The following is an 18,451-nucleotide window of genomic DNA, read 5'->3' on the forward strand; positions in this document are numbered from 1 at the left end:
AGCCATGCCATTAGTAGGCATGGCTGTGATGGCTTCTATGGCACACCAGTTAAACGCATGTTGATTGGCTGTTGAAAGCCTGCCATTAAAACCGCGCCATTACATACATGAAATAAAATTACCGAACACGGATTTTAAACCCGAACATACAGTAAAGTGTCCGGGTAACAAAAACCCGAATAATACAGTCTGTGTTCGCTCAACACTATTAGTGACCCATTGCTGGTATCAGTGGAAGGCATAATGTCCCATTATTGGTATCAGTGGAAGAAATACTGCCCCCATCATTGGTGTCAGTGGGCGAAATAATAACCCATCATTGGCTTCAGGGGGAAAACAGGGCCCCATCCTTGGTATCACTGGGAAGAATGGTGCCCCAACGTTGGTATCAGTGGGAGGAATAGCGACCCATCATTGGTGTCAGTGGGAGGAATAGTGCCCTTTTGTTGGCTTCAGGCGGAAAAAAAGTACTCTATCGTTAATTTCAGTAGAAGGTTTAATTCCACATATCAATAGGAAAAATAGTGGCCCAAAGGTCGGATAAAGGCATGCAGCCAATATGCCACAGTTTGGAGATCATTGGAGTAAAGTAAGGATGGATTAGAATCCTTTATATATATATATATTTTTTTTTTTTTTTAATAACAAACATATTATACTTACCTCCTTTATGCAGTTAGATTTGCACAGAGCAGCCTGATTCCTCCTCTTCTCGGGTCCCTCATTGCTCTTCCTAGCCCCTCCCTCCTGTCGAGTGCCCCCACAGCAAGCGGCTTGCTATGAGGGCACCTGAGCCAAGCTGCAGCTCTGTGTGTCCATTCAGACACAGAGCTGCAGTTCGGCCCCGCCCCTCTCTCTCCCGATTGGCTAACTGACTGATTGACAGCCGCGGAAGCCAATGGCGCCGCGGCTGTGTCACAGCCAATCAGATTGGAGAATTTCCCAGACAGGTGAGGGACTGGTGGACATCGCTGGACAGAGATGGGGCTCAGGTGCGTATTAGGGGATGCTGGGGCTGCTGCTACACACAGAAGGCTTTTTTATCTTAATACATACAATGCATTAAGATAAAAAACCTTCTGACTTTACAACTCCTTTAAAGTTGAAGTTTAATGAAGATGTTGGGTGGATGTCTGTCTGGTGAAGTCGGTGTTCCAAGGCAGGCTTAGTAACACTTACATGTAATGCTGAATGTTCATGATGAAAAAACTCAAATCCAATAAATGAAACAGGGACAGTAAGAGCTAGATGATGCTAGATGTCTCCCAGTCAAGAAGTAAAATGGGCTCTATCTAACTTGCTGCAGCTTTTAATGCACACCGTAAAAAAAGTCTGTTATCAATCAAACTGTTCAGTGCAGTAATTATTTTCTGCCACAAGAGGTCCTCAGTATTCCTGGTTGAATGATGGCCAGCATCCTTTAGTTCACTGCCTTCAAGGTCAGGCTGTCATGGACCCTACCCCAGCCTGTGACTAGACAGTGAAGGAGAAGGAGCTTAGTAATGAAGTCATGTCTCTGTCACTCTACTTTCTCCTCCTATCAGCATGCTGCTTGTCAGCACATGAACTCATTATTTTCTTTTACTGCTTCTCCCTCTTGCTGTCTGGGTTTTGCTGTACACAGGATTGCAAAAGACTGATGCCAAGTTGAATTCAGTACAGAGGAAGGAGGCAGTGGAAGACAGAGAAAGGAGGAGATGAATTAATGGAGCGAGGTGTTAAAGAAGACCAGCTTTAACTAGTTAAGCTTGCTAGCAATGACATGTAGCACCCTCCTAGATAGGTGCTAGAGTGTAGATAGTTCATAGTGTGGTCTCCTTCTTAACAGGTAAAAAGATTGACAGGTAAAACATATTAGCTTGTCTGCCTAACAGAAAGCTGTAATTGTTTAGTGGAGGTATCCTGTGTGACTCACAGTGCTGCTGCTGCGATTGGCTCCTCCTGGATGAACAGGAGTTGCCCATGCAGAGCAGCAGCATGAATATGGGTGCTCTGTCAGCCAGTTACAGGGGGTGGTGCCCCTAAGCATGCTTGGGGCTCGTATTCAGTGGCAGCTGGTGCTCCATGGGCCATACCAGGTCGCACACCATAACCCCCCCAGGACCCACAGCAGGTCGCCCCCCCCCCGGGTCACTCACCCTGCATGGACATCTGGATATGTGCAGCAACAGAAAACGACGGCGGCGGCTCCGGCTTCTTCGCCCTCAGTCTTCTGCGTCTCCTCCCTCCTCCTCCATGCCCAATGGCATGGCTTCTCCTTTCGGCCAATCGGGAAACGGGTCTCAGGACCCACTTCCTGATTGCCCAGGAGGAGGATCCGTGTGACAATAGTGAATATTAATTTGCTATTGTCACACAACTGGGTGGGCTCGGAGCCCACCCTTTTTTTTTAGCCTAATAGTGCCTCTGGCTCTAATTGCATGGTTAAAAAAAAAAAAAGCTCCATTGAACACCATGCGTCCGGCGTCCTGCATGTAGATTAGGGGGCCGGACGCATGGACGGGGGGGCGGCACCCTTGCGCCCCCAATGCACCAGCTGCCACTGCTCGTATTTATATTTAGTGAGCACATGGGATCTGGGTCTTCATCCAGAGAGAGTGGTCAAGGTGGGGAGGGGCCCTCTTGCTCCTCCTCAGCACAGGCTGCCATGTGGCCTTAGGTGGGTGACCTGAAAGCCTGAACACTGAATACTGAAAGCTAGGGTTCTCCTGAGAGCTGACTGAGGGAGGATGTCCATGGATCCTGTTTGGTATTATGGAGGAAGGTGACCTGTAACCAGGGCCTTGTGAGTACAGACCTTGGAAAGGAAACCTAGGGACTGGTGCTGCTAAATCCCCCTCTGGGTGCTAGAAGTCAGCTGCTGGGTGTAGGCTAAAAGAGAAAACAGGCTGAAGTCTTGAAGAGCAAGGTTCTCCTAAATCCTTCTACTAGCAAGAGGCTTTGCTCCAATCTGTACAGTCTGCTCCACAATTCTACTGAGAAAGTTTTCCTCAGTTTTGCATAGTTTATTTGGAGTATCCCATTATTTCCCTTCTCCTATCCAAGTTCCTAGACTAATGCCCCGTACACACGCGTCGATAGTTGGCCGTGAATTTTCGGCCAACGTCCGATCGGCCGATTTTCGGCTTGTTAGTATGATGCTTTCGACAACCGACTCCGACTTTTCGGCCGAAAAAAATCTGGTGTGCAGGCTATAAAATTTTTGTTGGCCGTCAACACAACGGCCGATTTTCCATCAGTCAGTACAGATTTCGGCAGACAAAAATCTGATGAGCAAGACTGGGCATGCTCAGAGAAGAAAAAACACACGGAAAGTAAACCAGAACATGACATCACTTCTGAAGTTGGTTTTTGTTGGCCGAGAAAATTCGTGTGCAGTCTAGGCACATTCCAACCAACAAAACACAACTCTGGACAAAAGACGGCCGATCGGTCGGCCGATAATCGTTGCGTGTGTACGAGGCATAAAACTACAAAAAAATAAAAAAATAAAAATAAAAAATACAACCCCTAGACTGATCATTGAAGGAACGAGTGAAAGTTGTGTGCCTGGCTGTGTGAGGCTGAAACAAGGGAAGATCCGGGAGATAACCAGCATCTCTTACAGGGGGTAGCACTACAAACACAAACCTACAAAGTGTACAATATTCAATAGTGTTGCCTTCCCCGGGAATTAGACTTTTCATTATGAGTTAAAAAAAGTTCCATGACAAAAACCGATGGAACAAAATAAATAAATAACTGGAATGTAGAGAATTGGATTAAAATTCTGAAAGAGAGGCAATGATGCAGTGAGACTATAATTTTCTCTCTACTTACCTCCTCCATGCTTCGCTGCACGGGTCCTGATTTTACTAGACCTTATCAAATCAAATAAATCTGTTTATTTTTTTTTTATTTTTTTGTAGTTTGTCCATCCCCTTAAGTCATTTAAGTGAGACTGCTGCAGTGCCCTTGATTGAAAGGACATTGGATTGTCTTTTATTTTTCAGGGAGTACAATTTTAATCTGCCCAACACAAAAGAATTTCAGTGTGAGTCTGAATAGATAAAAGGAAAGAAAAAAACGGTACACAAAATACTGGATAAATTAAGGTGAAAGGTTTGGATGTCTAAAAGGATATAATCTAATAAGCCGGTATTGGGGACAAAATGCTGAATAATTTTACCTTTATTGAAGATGTCAATGCAAATAAAACAAGTAAATATGAATTTATGAACCGCCTGTGTCTTCCAAAAAGTCCACTCATCTAAATTACTAAAGTCTACTTTAAACTTGCAGTTAGGGGTAGTTAAAAAAAAAAAAAAAACACTTGAGTTGTATTTTTTACCACTCCCCCTTAAAGAGGTTCTTCACCCTGTTTGAAAAAAAATGTAACCACTTCCCACAAACTGATGTACAGTACCTGGGTTGTACCGGTGTGATGCCTGCAGCTAGAGGCATCTCCCCGGTACCATTTTTTAGAGCCAGGGGTCAGCTTTCAGGAGATAACAAAAACAAATGATGTGGCTCAGCAGCCACTTGGCCATTATCCCAGCAAGCGGGAAGGAATGTCCCACCCCTCCCACCGCCTTCTGCTGATCTGTCTGGGTCTCCTGTCCCACCGGGGACCCGAGCATCGAGCCGGCACACCCACCGGCTGGTTAGAGTCCCAAAGGAAGCCGCATTCGGCTTCGATCTGGTCTCTGTTCATGTAACCCGGAAGTGACGTCACTTGCGGTTTACTCGGCTGCCAGCGGCGAAAATTTCAAAAAAAGTTTCAGTATTCAAAAGTGCAGATTTTGGCGCTTTTAATACTTGCAGACCCAAAAGACCCCAGACCCCTCCACTGAAGTGCAGTGGAGGGGTCTGGGGTCTTTTAGACCCCAGATACCTCCATAAAGAGTGCCTGTCACTGCCCATTACTGTCATAAGGGATGTTTACATTCCTTGTGACAGCAATAAAAGTAATCAGATATTTTTTATTTTTTTTTAAAAAAGTGTTAAAAATAAAAAGTAAAATAAATAGGAAAAAAAATGTAAAGACCTCCCCCCCCCCCCCCGTCGCTGTGAGCTCGCGCCACAAAGAAAACGCATACGTAAGGCGCGCCCAAATATGTAAACAGTGTTCAAATCACACATGTGAGGTATCACTATGATTGCCAGAGTGAGAGAAATAATTCTAGCAAAAAATCTCCTTTGTAACTCCAAACTGGTAACCGTTAACAATTTTTGAAGTGTTGCCTATAGAGATTTTTAAGTACTGTAGTTTGTTCCCCTTAGAGCCTGTAGAGTGTGTGCAATTTTAAATGGTAACATGCTAGGTATATATTTACTCAGCGTGACATAATTTTTCATATCATACAGAAAATTTGGCTAACTTTACTGTTTAGTTTTTTTAAATTCAGTGAAATACATTTTTTTCCAAATAATTGCATTTGGAAGACCGCTGTGCAAGTACCGCTTGACAAAATATATTGCAACCACCACCACTTTATTATCCAGAGTTTTTGCTAAATAAATATATATATATATATATATATATATATATATATATATATATATATATATATTACATCATCACCTCTGCCAACCAGACTGTGAGTAAGGGCAGTGTGGTGTGGCAGCAGAAAAACACCCAGAGTCCGCGTGCAGAGAAGGAGAAATATATTGTAATTGATGTTCGGCAATACAGAACAGGCCCGACGAGAAGGCAACCCAACCAGGAGCACTCACTGCACTGTCAGTAGAAGTAGGCCTCAGGTGTGCCGACAGCATCTTGAGGGGTGGGATGCGGCCTGGCCGGCCTGTACCCAAATTGGAGGCTTCCAGAAAGGATGGCAAGTCCCTGCACTTTCCATACTCCTCATGAACCTTTCCCTGATGTTTAGTACTATCCCTAACAGAGGAGGGACCCACACACAAAATGCGCGCTCCAAGCCCGGGGTAAATAGATGGCCGCCCGGAGTCACATGGGACACCCAATCGGATAGATGCCCCCTGTGACCCAGCAAACCATAGAGGAACTAAGTTCCTCTTGACTTCCTTTACCTCTGCAATGCTGCTGTGGTTGAGCGCCTCCTGCAATAGGGAAAGCACACTGCACCTTCCTGCAAGACCACAGTGATCACTTCTTCTGTGATTAGTCATCTATGGAGAGTTCTGCACTCAGACACGGTTTTTACCAACACTGAAGCGAACTGTACCAGACCACAAGTGAACTGTGCCCAGGACCACTTCTTCCAAGTGTTCCTGGGCACACTTACATCATCAACTGCCAGCCAGACCACAGTGATCACTGCTTCTGTGCTCAGTCATCTGTGGAGAGTTGTGTGACCAAGCACGGTTTATACTCACACTTGAGCAAACTTTACCAGCCCACCGTGAACTGTGCCTGGAGCATCCAGTGGTGTAATTTGATTTTGTGCTGCCCTAGGCAAGACTAAAATCGGGCGCCCCCTCCTATGTAAATTTGCCCCACTCCTTTTTTAACAGATGGGACTCCCTCCAAAATTGAAGGACTACAAGTCCCAACATGAACCCCTGAGATCTCACGAGAGGGGGGTTGTGAGAGAAGATGAGGGATAGAGAGAGGATGAGAAAGAGAGAGAGGATGAGAGAGAGAGAGATGATGAGAGAGAGGAAGAGAGAGGAAGAGAGAGAGAGAGGAAGAGAGAGAGAGAGAGAGAGAGGATGAGAGAGAGGAAGAGAGAGAGAGAGAGAGAGAAAGAGAGAGAGAGAGAGGAAGAGAGAGAGGAAGAGAGAGAGAGAGAGAAACTAGTGGCCAATAGAGTCTCAGGTGGAGTGGAGGGGGGGGGGGGGCACTTTTCTGCTGCCCCCCTGCATAGTGCCGCCCTAGGCCTGGGCCTTGTTGGCCTAGGCCAAAATACAGCACTGGGAACATCATCATCCAAGTGCTCCATGGCAGGTTACATATAACCGTTGCCTGGCATGGTTCGGAATACTCAGAATATACAATCAAACTTGACCAGGGGGTAAACCACTAGCATGGTTACAACCATAGGTGTGCGCAGCCTATTGCATTAGGGTGTGCACCCCAAAGTTGAAATACACATGCATGTGTTTGCCTACATGTACATGGCCCCGATACATTACTCTCCCTGCTGGCAAAGTGAAATAGAGCAGAGCAGGTCAGAGGGAGATCTTTCCCATCTCCTCACTGGCAAACAGAGCGATAATGCTAATGTGCCCTAGGTGATTAGGGTGTGCCCAGGCACACCCGGCACACCCTGTGCGCACGCCTATGGTTACAACTACTAGAATCCTGTCCTTCATCTGCAGTGGAATCTATGTGCCGATGTCCTAGTATTCTGCCAGTTAGTTTGTTAAATGTCCATTAGTAATGGTAGCGGAGAATAATGCAGGTACTGGTGCCTCTAGGATTTTCTTCAACCTGAAAAAAAAAAATGAAGTGTCTTTCTTCATATCTTCAGCGTTTAGTAGCAGGAGTGATGAACCCTTCAATCCCAGAGGACGTCTTTTGTTTCGCTGTGTGCACACAAGCTTTCCACAAGCTTAACAAACTTTTTTCCTAGGTCACACTTTTATTTATTTAAAGGTAAACTTCATTGACGACTTACTGCCTTAGCGGACTGACTGGTGTAGTCATTCCTCAGAGACCCCGTGAAAGAGGCAGCAGAGGCTGGCCACGTGAGCGCCTTTATTACACACCCACACATTGCTGCAGGCTGAGATTTATTGAATTAAATAAAAGATTTTTTTTTTTTTGCAAAGAAATTGTGTACACTCTATTCTCCTCATTCCCGTGATGTCCAAAACAAGCCAAACAAAAGATCTAACCTGACTGGTCACCATTTATCTCTGTCAGAGCTGTTTTTTGTCAGTGCTTTCTGTTTCTACCACAATTATAAGGATCAAGCGATGTTGCGAGTCGATTTGCCTCAAATTCTCAGAATTGCATTCACAACAAATGACTTAAGGCTTAAACCCACAAATACCTTAACATAACTTTTTCCAGAAAAGGACACATAGACAGATTACGTTGGAAAGGGTAAGGCTACAGCTTTATTTAAAAGTTCCACCCCAAACACTTAACCAGTGCCAGTCTCAGGTAAACTGTGAGCATGCTCTAACAGTAACTTGATTTAAAAGGCTAATCCTTACCATAAGTGCTGGACAGATATTAGACTGACCCAACTTCCCCTCAAGGACATAGCCCATTAACCGCTTGCCGACCACCGCACGACTATTTACTGCGGCGGTCAGCCCCTCACAGGCAAAGCGACGTAGTACTACGTCGCTAGCCTGTGAGGGCCTCAGGAGCGAGCGCGCGCCGCCGGATGTGCGCTTCCGCTCCCACGCGGTCACGGACCCCCCCCGCGCGTGTGACCGGCGGACCCGATCGTCCGCTGGTCACTCGCGATCGTCGGTGGAGAGGGAGAAAGGCAGGCGGCTAATGTTAACAAGCCGCCTGTCATTCTCCCTGGTGTAGAAATAGTGGTCATACGGTTCTACTATGTAGGACCGTTGATCACTGTTCCTACACCTCAAGCCACAGCCAATCACAGTTAGAATCACGCCCCTAGGGACACATATAGCCCCTCCCTCTCAAAAAAAAGTTAACCCCTTCCCTGCCAGTGTAATTTTACAGTAACAGTGCATATTTATAGCACTGATTACTGTAGTAATGTCATTGGTAACCCCAAAAGTGTCAAAAATGTCAGTCAAGGGTCCGATCTGTCCGCCGCAATGTCGCAGTACCGCAAAAAAAATCGCAGATCGCCGCCATTACGCGTTAAAAAAAAAACAACAAAAATGACAAAAATCTTTCCCTTTGTTAGTAAACGCGATAACTTTTGCGCAAACCAATCAAAATATGCTTTTTGCGATTTTGTTTACCAAACATATGTAGCATAAAACAAATTGGCCGAAAATGTTAAAACATTTTGATTTTTACATCTTTTGGGGGGAATTTCATATAAAAAAATGGGAAAAATATTGTTATTTTCGCAAAATTGACGCTCTTTTTTTGGTTATAGCGCATGATCAAAAAATCGCACAGGTGATCAAATACAACCAAAAGAAAGCTCTGTTTGTGGGAAAAAAAGGATGTCAAACATGTTTAGGTACAGCGTCGCACGACCGCGCAATTATCCGTTAAAGTCACACAGTGCCGAATCACAAAATAGGCCCTGGTCAGGAAGGGGGTAAAATCTTCCGGGGCTTAAAGCGGAGTTCCAGCCTAACCGCACACTCACCTGTCCCACGGTCCAGCGATGCGCTGTCTTCTCCCTCTCTGCTCTGCGGCGCCGGCATCACTGATGTGGGCACCCGGCTGTGACAGTTTGCGGCTTTACAGCCGGGTACACACTGCGCATGCGTGAGTTGCGCTATGCGTCGTGATTGGCCGGCAATCTTCTGGGACCTCTGACATGTCCCAGAAGATTGCAGGGAGGGAGGGAGAGAGGAAAACTTCCGCTCAGGGCGCCGCGGCTCTCCGAGCGGAAGTGGGAGCGGGTACCTGTCAAAACTAGGTATCCGCTCCCCCCCCAAAAAAAATGACATGCCAAATGTGGCATGTCAGGGGGTTAGGACTATTTAAAGCGGAAGTTCCACTTTTGGGTGGAACTCCGCTTTAAGTGGTTAAAGCAATATTTAATACTGGTAAGGTCCTACAGGTTGTGTGGGCGGTCAACGTTTCTGAAGTTGCAGTTTCTCTGTTCAGCCATGTTTAACCTCATTGTACACTTTTAGCCCCGTTTCACATGGGGTGGATTCCATTCCAATTAGCTGACCGTATCGGACCTGGAAGTAGGCGGGTGTAAATGCACACAAGTCCGCTTACACCCGCCAATCCATAGGAATGCATAGACCTTCTGATCAGGTCCACCTGAAAAATTAACAGGCGAACCTGTTTGGATAATTTGATTGCCCATGTAAAAGTGGCCTTAATAGATTACAGGCCTGGTCTCCTCACTTAGTGCCTAAGTAGGCAATCTTAAAGTGATTGTACAGTCTTGTTTTTCTTTTTTAAACAACAAACATGTTATTCTTACCTGCTTTGTGCAGTTGGTTTTGCACAGAGTGGCCCTGATGCTCCTCTTCTCAGGTCCCTCTTCTGTGCTTCTCCCATCCCTCCTGTTGAGTGTCCCCACAGCAAGCAGCTTGCTATGGGGGCACCTGAGCTCAGTCACTGCTCCCTGTGTCTATTCAGACACTAAGCCGTGACCCAGCCCCTCCCCCCTTTCCTAATTGACTGACTGACTTTGATTGACAGCAGTGGGAGCCAATCGTGCAGCGCTGCTGTCTCAGCCAATTAGAAGGGGAGTCCCGGGCAGCTTAGAAACTCCTGTAACATTGCTGGATAAAGACCTGCTCAGGTTAGTATTAGGAGGGCTGCTGCACACAGAAAGTTTTTTTTTTAATTTTAATGCATTGAATGCATTACAATAAAAAAAACCTTCTGTCTTTACAATCCTTTTACCTTGTTGCATATTACCACATCCGGTTCCACATCCAGAGCTCCCTATGAGCTTAAGAAATTTAATTGTAAATTCCAGTGTTCACACGCAGTGGTGTATTTAGGTTTTGTGCTGCCCTAGGCCTGACTAAACTTGGACACCCCTAATTTAAATATGACACACCCCTTCCTGTAAAGGCCACACCCCATCATGCTTATGACCCGCCCTGTTATCTGTAAACCACAGACTACAACCAGTTTTTCAGTGCCCATCAGTGCAGCCCCATCAGTTTCCATAAGTTCAGCCTCATCAGTGCAGCCTTATGAGTGCAGCATATCAGTGCGGCCTCATCAGTGGCCATCAGTACAGCCCCGTCAGTGGCCATTAGTGCAGCCTATCAGTGCATTATATCAGTGCCCATCAGTGCTGCCTTATCAGTGGCCATCAGCGCAGCCTCATCAGTGGCAGTCATTGCAGCCTTATCAGTGGACATCAGTGCAGCCCATTAGTGCCCATTAGTGCAGAATATCAATGCAGCCCCATCAGTGAAGCTTATCAGTGCCCACTTTTTTGCTGCCCCCCTGTAAAGTGCCGCCCTAGGCCTGGGCCTTGTTGGCCTAGGCCAAGATACAGCACTGTTCACACGGCAAGTTGTGTAGAGCAAAGACTAAAATATCATTATATCACCATAGGAAATTGTAAAACAGTCCATATCCCAGCAAATATTACAGAACTAAAACTTGGACAACTCCCACTCCCCCCGGAGCTGTTACAGTCCATGTTATTTAATGATTTCCTGACTGCGCTATAGCCAAATACGCTAAAGCGCAGTCATCCAGTTCTGGGAGGGTGTCCGCGGATGTCCTCCAAAAACCCTGCCTCATACGTGCTGGCTCATGTATCCGGGGCACTCCGTGATAACTCACAGCTGATCACAGATTGCAGTAAAAGGGATAAGTGGCCCTTTACCATGTGATCAGATGTGTCCAATCACAGCTGATCACATGTAAACAGACTTGCCAGGTATCACCATTCCTTTCCTCCAATGTGACTGTGTGAGGAAAGGATTGCCGTTAACCAGAGAGTCTGTTGGCACATTGTTTACACTGATAATCAGAGCGCTGATCATCAGTACAGCCCAGGGCTTTTTTCAGCAGTAACGTGGGGGAACGCAAATCCAGGCACCTCCAGCACTGACTGTATGTAATGGCAAGGGGTGCTGGGGTATGCTGCAGGGTCTATTAATGCTGGCTGCTGGGGGATCTATTCCAGCTGGAGGCGGTCTATTTTTGCAGGGGGTTCTGTTGTTGCTGAGGAGGTCTATGGTTGCTGATGGGGCCCCTACTGTTGCTGGGGGTGGGTCTTATATTTCTGGGGAGGTCAGTACTTGCAGGGAGAGATTTATTGTTAAGGGAGGGATCTATTGTTGCTGGCTGCGGGGAGATCCGTTGTCGCTGCTGGGAGTCTATTGTTTCTAGGGGGGAAAGTTTGTTGCGGGTGGTCCATTGTTGTTAGAGGGATCTATTGTTGCTGGCGAGGGGCAATATTGTTGTTACCTACAGGGAATCTATTTTACTGCTTTTCTTGTTATCATTACCATATTCCCAAAAAATTACTTAACACCACTAAATGATACTTGGCTCTGCATTCTCTAAAAGGGCAGTACTGGGAGGTAGGGGGTAGAACCATGGAATGGTGCTTGGAGGTGGGTAGGGTCCAAGAAAATGGGTGACTTGGAAAGGGGTTCCTGCACCTATTTTGTGAGAAAAAAAAGCCCTGGTACAGCCTATCAATGCCCATCAGTGCCTCCTCATCCGTGCCACCTCATCAGTGCCCATCAGTGCAGCCTCATCAGTACACTTTAGTGAAGAAGAAAAATTGTTTATTGCCAATTTTATAACAGAAACTAAAAAAAAAAATGTTCTTTTTTTCAAAATTTCCATTTTTTTTCACTTGTTCAGCAAAAATTAAAAAACCCAGTGGTTTTAAATACCACCAAAAGAAAGCTCTACTGTATCTGTCTCAAAACAATTATAAAAGTTTCATATGAAAAAAAAAAATAAATAAAAATAAAAGTTTCATATGGGTACAGTATTGCATGACCGCAAAAGTGTGACAGCGCTGAAAGCTGAAACTCGGCCAGGGCAGGAAGCAAGTGAAAGTGCCCGGTATTGCGGCACTTAAACCAAAAGACCGTTTAGGCTGGGTTCACACTGATCCGATGTGGGAACCACATCAATTCTTGTTTGGGTTTCCGCACAGTATAAGATTTGCAGGCAGTTTACACTGCACTCTGTGAACCGCTGCGGGTGTCAATATAAAGTTAACGACACCCCAAATCCAATTGCAGAATGCATTGTGAACTGTGGAATTGGATGGAATCGGATCGCATGGGTCTGAACCGCCATGTGATCTAAATCCAGAGCGGACAAAAAAAGGGTCTTGTGCGAATTCCTGTACAAATGACATTCAATGTGGTAGACCGCTTTGGTGTAAACTCAGCCTTAAGCCTCGTACACACGCGTCGAAAATCGGCAGGGAATTTTCATCCAACGATCTGCCAATTTTCGGCTTGTTAGTATGATGCTTCCGACAACCGACGGTGTGCAGGCTATAAAATTTTTGTCCACCGTCAAAACACGGCCGATTTTCGTGCAGTCAGTACAGATTTCGACAGGGAAAAAATCTAATGAGCAAGTCTGGGCATGCTCAGAGAAGAAAGAACACAAAGAAAGCAAACCAACACATGACATCACTTCTGAAGTAGAATTTTGTCTGGCGAGAAAATTCATGTGCAGTCTAGAGCACATTCCAACCAACAAAACACAACTCTGAACAAAAGACGGACGATCGGTCGGCCGATAATCGTTACGTGTGTACGGGGCTTTAAGGTGGAAACATTCCTAGTGTTTGTTTGTGTTGACTACTATAAGATGAACATACCTCCTGCTTTCCAGTACACCTTTCAGACCTTGTCGATCAGAGTACCCAAGACTCTCTTTCGTAAATTAAGATCGGCATTGATATTTTGTATCTGGGCTCATTCTCCTGCCTGTTTGTCATTCTCATTTATTCCTGTTTAGCACCGGTGCATAAGGCTCTAGAGCAGTGATGGCGAACCGTGGCACCCCAAATGTTTTGGAACTACATTTCTTATGATGCTCAACTAAACTGCGGAGTGCATAGGCATCATGGGAAATGTAGTTCCAAAAACATCTGGGGTGCCAAGGTTCACCATCACTGTTCTAGAGTTTAGCTGCTGGTGGACGGCACAGGTGCATCATCCAGCCCCATCAAACACATTGAGCATTCCTCTCTGCTTTAAACATTTGTACCACCAAGTACACGGTCAACCTACCAATACCCCTTAAAGTGGGAGTAAACTCTCATACATGAACCTCACCTATAGGTAAGCCTACAATAAGGCTTACTTATAGGTACTGAAAATATCTCCTAAACGTGCACCGTTTAGAAGATATTTTACTGTACATGCTGCCGGTTACATCACCGATGCATGTGCTCTGAAGGAATGGCCACCCGGGCCGTTCCTTCAGAGTCCTGTGCCGTAAACGGCAGTTCCTGCGCAAATGCAGGGGAGTGACATCATCGCGGCTCCGGCCACTCACACAGCCGGAGTCCACAAACCTCGAAAGAAGAAGGGTGAAGATGGAAGCCCTGTCAGTGGTGACAGCCTGCCATAGGAAGGGCTTTGTTCTAAATTAAAGCAGAGTTCCGGCCACAAAAAAAAAAATTAAATTAACTTACCCCCGGGACAGTCAGGGCTAGTGCATTCCACAATGGATAGCCTCTGATCTGTCACGGTTCGCACTTACCTTTTAGAAGAAATACTTACTTTTAAAAAGTCTTCTCCAGCGCTGCCATCTCAGGTGTGGGTAGCTGAAGCCAGCACGATCCTCTTCCGCATCCTCTTCCGTCCTCTTCTGTCCCACGATGCACTGCACCGGCCCCGCCGTCACTTCCAGGGCTGAAGCGTCATTCCTGCACAGCTTCTGGGCATGCCCAGAAGCTGTTTAGCAAGGTATGACGCGCCTGAACCGGAACTGACGTCAGGGCCGATGCAGGCGCATTGATTCCTGGGAGCGATGACGTTCAGCTCCCTGGAATCATTGCAAAGCGGAAGTGACGGCGCGGGCCGTGCGGCCGAGGGAGGAAGTGGAAGGAAGGTGAGTATTTTTTTTATGCAATTACAAGGTAAGTAAAAAAAAAAAAAAAAAATCCTAACTACCCATTTCTTTTTCAGGTGAGCTATAGCAAGCGGATGGCCCAAAATCGTCTATGCCGATTTTGTGGTCGGAACTCCGCTTTAAGTTTCACATAATGTGCTACTATGCAATGCATACTAGCACATTATAACTTTGACTTGCAGGTTAAAAAAATAAATTTCCAGCCTTTTACTAAGCTTTATGCACCCCAGGAGGGCAGCTTACAGCTGTACAGCAGTACAGTAATCTTCCCAGTGAATGACTGCGCAGGTGGTTTCGCCGTAAGTTCCGGCGTTTTCAAAGAAACGCGAAACGCGTTGACGCATTCCCTGCCACGCACGGAGCGGCACGTCACTTCCGGTCAGCTACTTCCTGCCCGTGGAACGCACGCCGAGCGGCGGAAAACACGAGGCTTGTTGTATATGCCCATATGTTTTTTTATGCTGTAAGTATGTTTTTGGCTATGAAGCTTGATTAAATTACATATACATACTTCACTATGTACGGCCTTTTTCTATTCTAATGGTGGATGCGTAAGCGGACCCATGCATATCTATTGAAAGGCGTATGGAGAATCTTGTCTAAGAATCCTGGTGCCAAGGGCTTATGTGCAATATTATCAAGGCTTCCAAATATTGGCGAGTTGGTGAGTGGGGAACCGAGAGGGGCACCTTTCACTTTGGAGCACTACATTGTATATCAGCACTGGAGCACTTTATCTTTGGATCACCATAAGGACTATATATATATATTCACTTGGCAATATTTATTTATGGACTTTTTTTACAATAATATTAGCACTTCACTTTATCGCCATCAGATTGTGATTTATTGATGGAGTTTTTTTATAGTGGTTATTTAATTTATATAACACTATTTATTATGAGTATTTTTAACACACAAATGAGCACTTATTACTATTAGAGTGTTATTTATTGATTTATTCTGAAGAAAACACAGTGTTATTTATTTTTATCACCTGAGTGCTAGCGCTGCTTAAATTTGTGTTTAACTAGTCCAGTACTTAGTTTTTTTGTTTTATTGAGGGGAATAAACTTGGATGGGGAATAGGGGTATTATGGGATGCCCACTTGGTTTTAAAGGGTAACTCCACTTTTGTGGGGGAAAAAATGATCAAATAAAGAAAAAACAATATAGCGTATACAATTGAGACACAAATAATATTGTGCTTGAATGTTATTAAAAATTACCTTTCCTTTTCAATCTGCAGCTGTTGTAAATTTTCTGCAAATGCAATGCAATATGGCTACCTGGAGCTGTTCTGTACACAGAATGTATACTGACCACACCCCAGAAACATCATTTCCTGCTTGTGGGATTGGCTCACCAATTTTCCCAGAAGTCTGCCTAAGATACAAGTCAGATTTCTGGCATCCCCTGCAACAAAAATGTCATTTTTGGTGAGATACTCCCAATAGGAACACGTCTAAAGGGATGCAGGCCTGGCAGATATCCTCATTAGTGCTCTGCGACTGCCACAGCTGACAGATAATTATGAAACCACTCCCATTAGACCCACTTAGCACAGGAGAACAGAGGAACAAACAGGGATTTCTTCGGAATAACACAAGGTAGGAATCTGCAACAAAGTTTGTTATAAATTTGTATAATTTAAATGGACCACCCAGAGGGCAATATTTTTTTCTCAACAAAAGTGGAGTTACACTTTAAACAACTTCAGGGACATTTATGTACAGTCTATAAACACTCCTCTCTTCCCCCAGCACAATTGCTTACAGAAAAAAAAAACTCATCTGGGACACTAATGGATCTGACCAGACTCTCCGCCAGATCAAAAGCAAAAGCCCTTTACGGGCAGGGACCCTGGGCCCTTTGGTTGTGTAGCAAAGTTCAGTGTCCAGCTTACATTCCATCACATGCTTGGCAAAGGGGTCCTGCGTGACTTTGAAACGTTGCACTCTCTTGCTTGTGATGTGATCATGCTGAAATAGAAGCTGTTTGCACTGAAGATCCGTGGTGTGCTGGCAAATATATACACAAAAATTGCCGTGCAGTATAGGCCCTTACCCCTGTTAAGGACTAATGAAAAAAACTTGGGATAGAAAAGGCGGGGCTTTGCGGGCCAGTGGGAGTAGAAGGATCAGAGACAAAACTAATTATAAAACCAAAAATACATTTTATTGATACATAAAGAGAATAAAAAACACGCATAGGCTACCATGCATGTACAATTGCAACAAACTGACATACAGATAAAATCAAAACATATAATGTCACTGTTGGTCTAGAAACATATCCCATAGGGATTAAAGCCAAAAGACAAAGCCTGTATAGGATGGAAGATGGGTCTCAAGCTGAGTTCGGTCACGGTAGGTCCCCAGCAAGCCGACGCGTTTCGCTCAAGGCTTCCTCAGGGCCTGAGAGACCATAACAGACCGATGTTTCTATAAGTAACATAAAAGTATATCAAATCAATGTGAGTTGCAAATTTCATAATACAACATATATATACTATTAGATATTTTTATGTCTATGTTTATACTTAGTTCTAGTTTTGTACTGACCCTTCTTTGCAGTGACCGGTATTAAGCGACAGGGCTGCAGCGATACATATGCCGTTCGGAAGATATTGCTTCCATATTCACCATATAAAGTCTAAAATAGACCTCAAATAGACCTCAAGGGTATATTTTTCTTGCACCGAGTCCGATATGCTGGGTCCCGACTACTTCATCAACTGCAAGGCTGTGAATCAAAGTACCAATATATGTATATCTGTGTTTACCATGTGGTCGCTAGCAATTTGATGTAGTCTCTATTTTTCACCAACCTTCTGGGGATAGTTCCACTGTAGCCTCTTGGGGTAAAGTCACCCCTCAGCAGGTGGATGTCCTCTTCCTAAATTACTCGTCCTTATGTGTACATTCACTCCCAGATGCAATAAATCTAGGGATATGGGTATATATATTATTATTCATTTTCAATGGAGGGCATTTAGGATTATAATATCTCCATTATATATAGCTACTTATTTCGATAATGGTGAATATTCAGGAGGTGAGATATAGCTACATAGAGGGAAGAAAGGATAAGAGGGGGTGGCTATCGATTATATAATGATTGAAGTAAGTAGCATAATATAAACACCCACCTAGCATTCACATTATGATAATCACCATAATTATAGTCCGGGAGCCAGACAGCTTCCTCTGTGCACTTGGTAAGAAGTATATCCTCGGGATACGGGTCAAATATGACGACCGCGTTAACCTAAAAGGAGGACCAATATCTTATATAGATATATGCGTAGGGGTTACTGGTCATCGCTCTGGCAGGGAACCAAAGACTGTAGGGGCAGATGTAGTATCGGGGGGGGGGGGGGGGGTTTTGTCTGACATATATACATACCTCTCCTCAAGCTGAGAAAGTATTACAGGCAGGAAAGGGGCTTACACAAATATATATTCCAGTTATATGGACCCAAGGTCCTGGGCTATCCAAGCCCTGAAAGACATAGGTACAAGGGTTAATTACAGTGTCTTGGATATTATAGCCTGTATATCCCCAATCCAGCCAATGATCCTTCTATTGTTCTGGAGCCAATATCACTTACCTCTGTATCGTATGTACTGCATCACCTGCCTACCTGCCTTTGCCTTGCCTGGGTAATATATAGGGAGATCGGGGTACGCCCTCCTCGCTATGTTTGGCGCTCAAACTAGGTCCCCTCCGGTGAGACTAATCATCTGTAATTGCAGTTAGCGGCGGCGCCGCTTAACAACATCACTTCCGGTCGCTCCGGGAGTGAGGGCAATCTTTTTCCTT

Source organism: Pelophylax lessonae (genome assembly GCF_965119305.1).
Source record: "Pelophylax lessonae genome assembly, chromosome: 1".
NCBI lineage: Eukaryota > Metazoa > Chordata > Amphibia > Anura > Ranidae > Pelophylax > Pelophylax lessonae.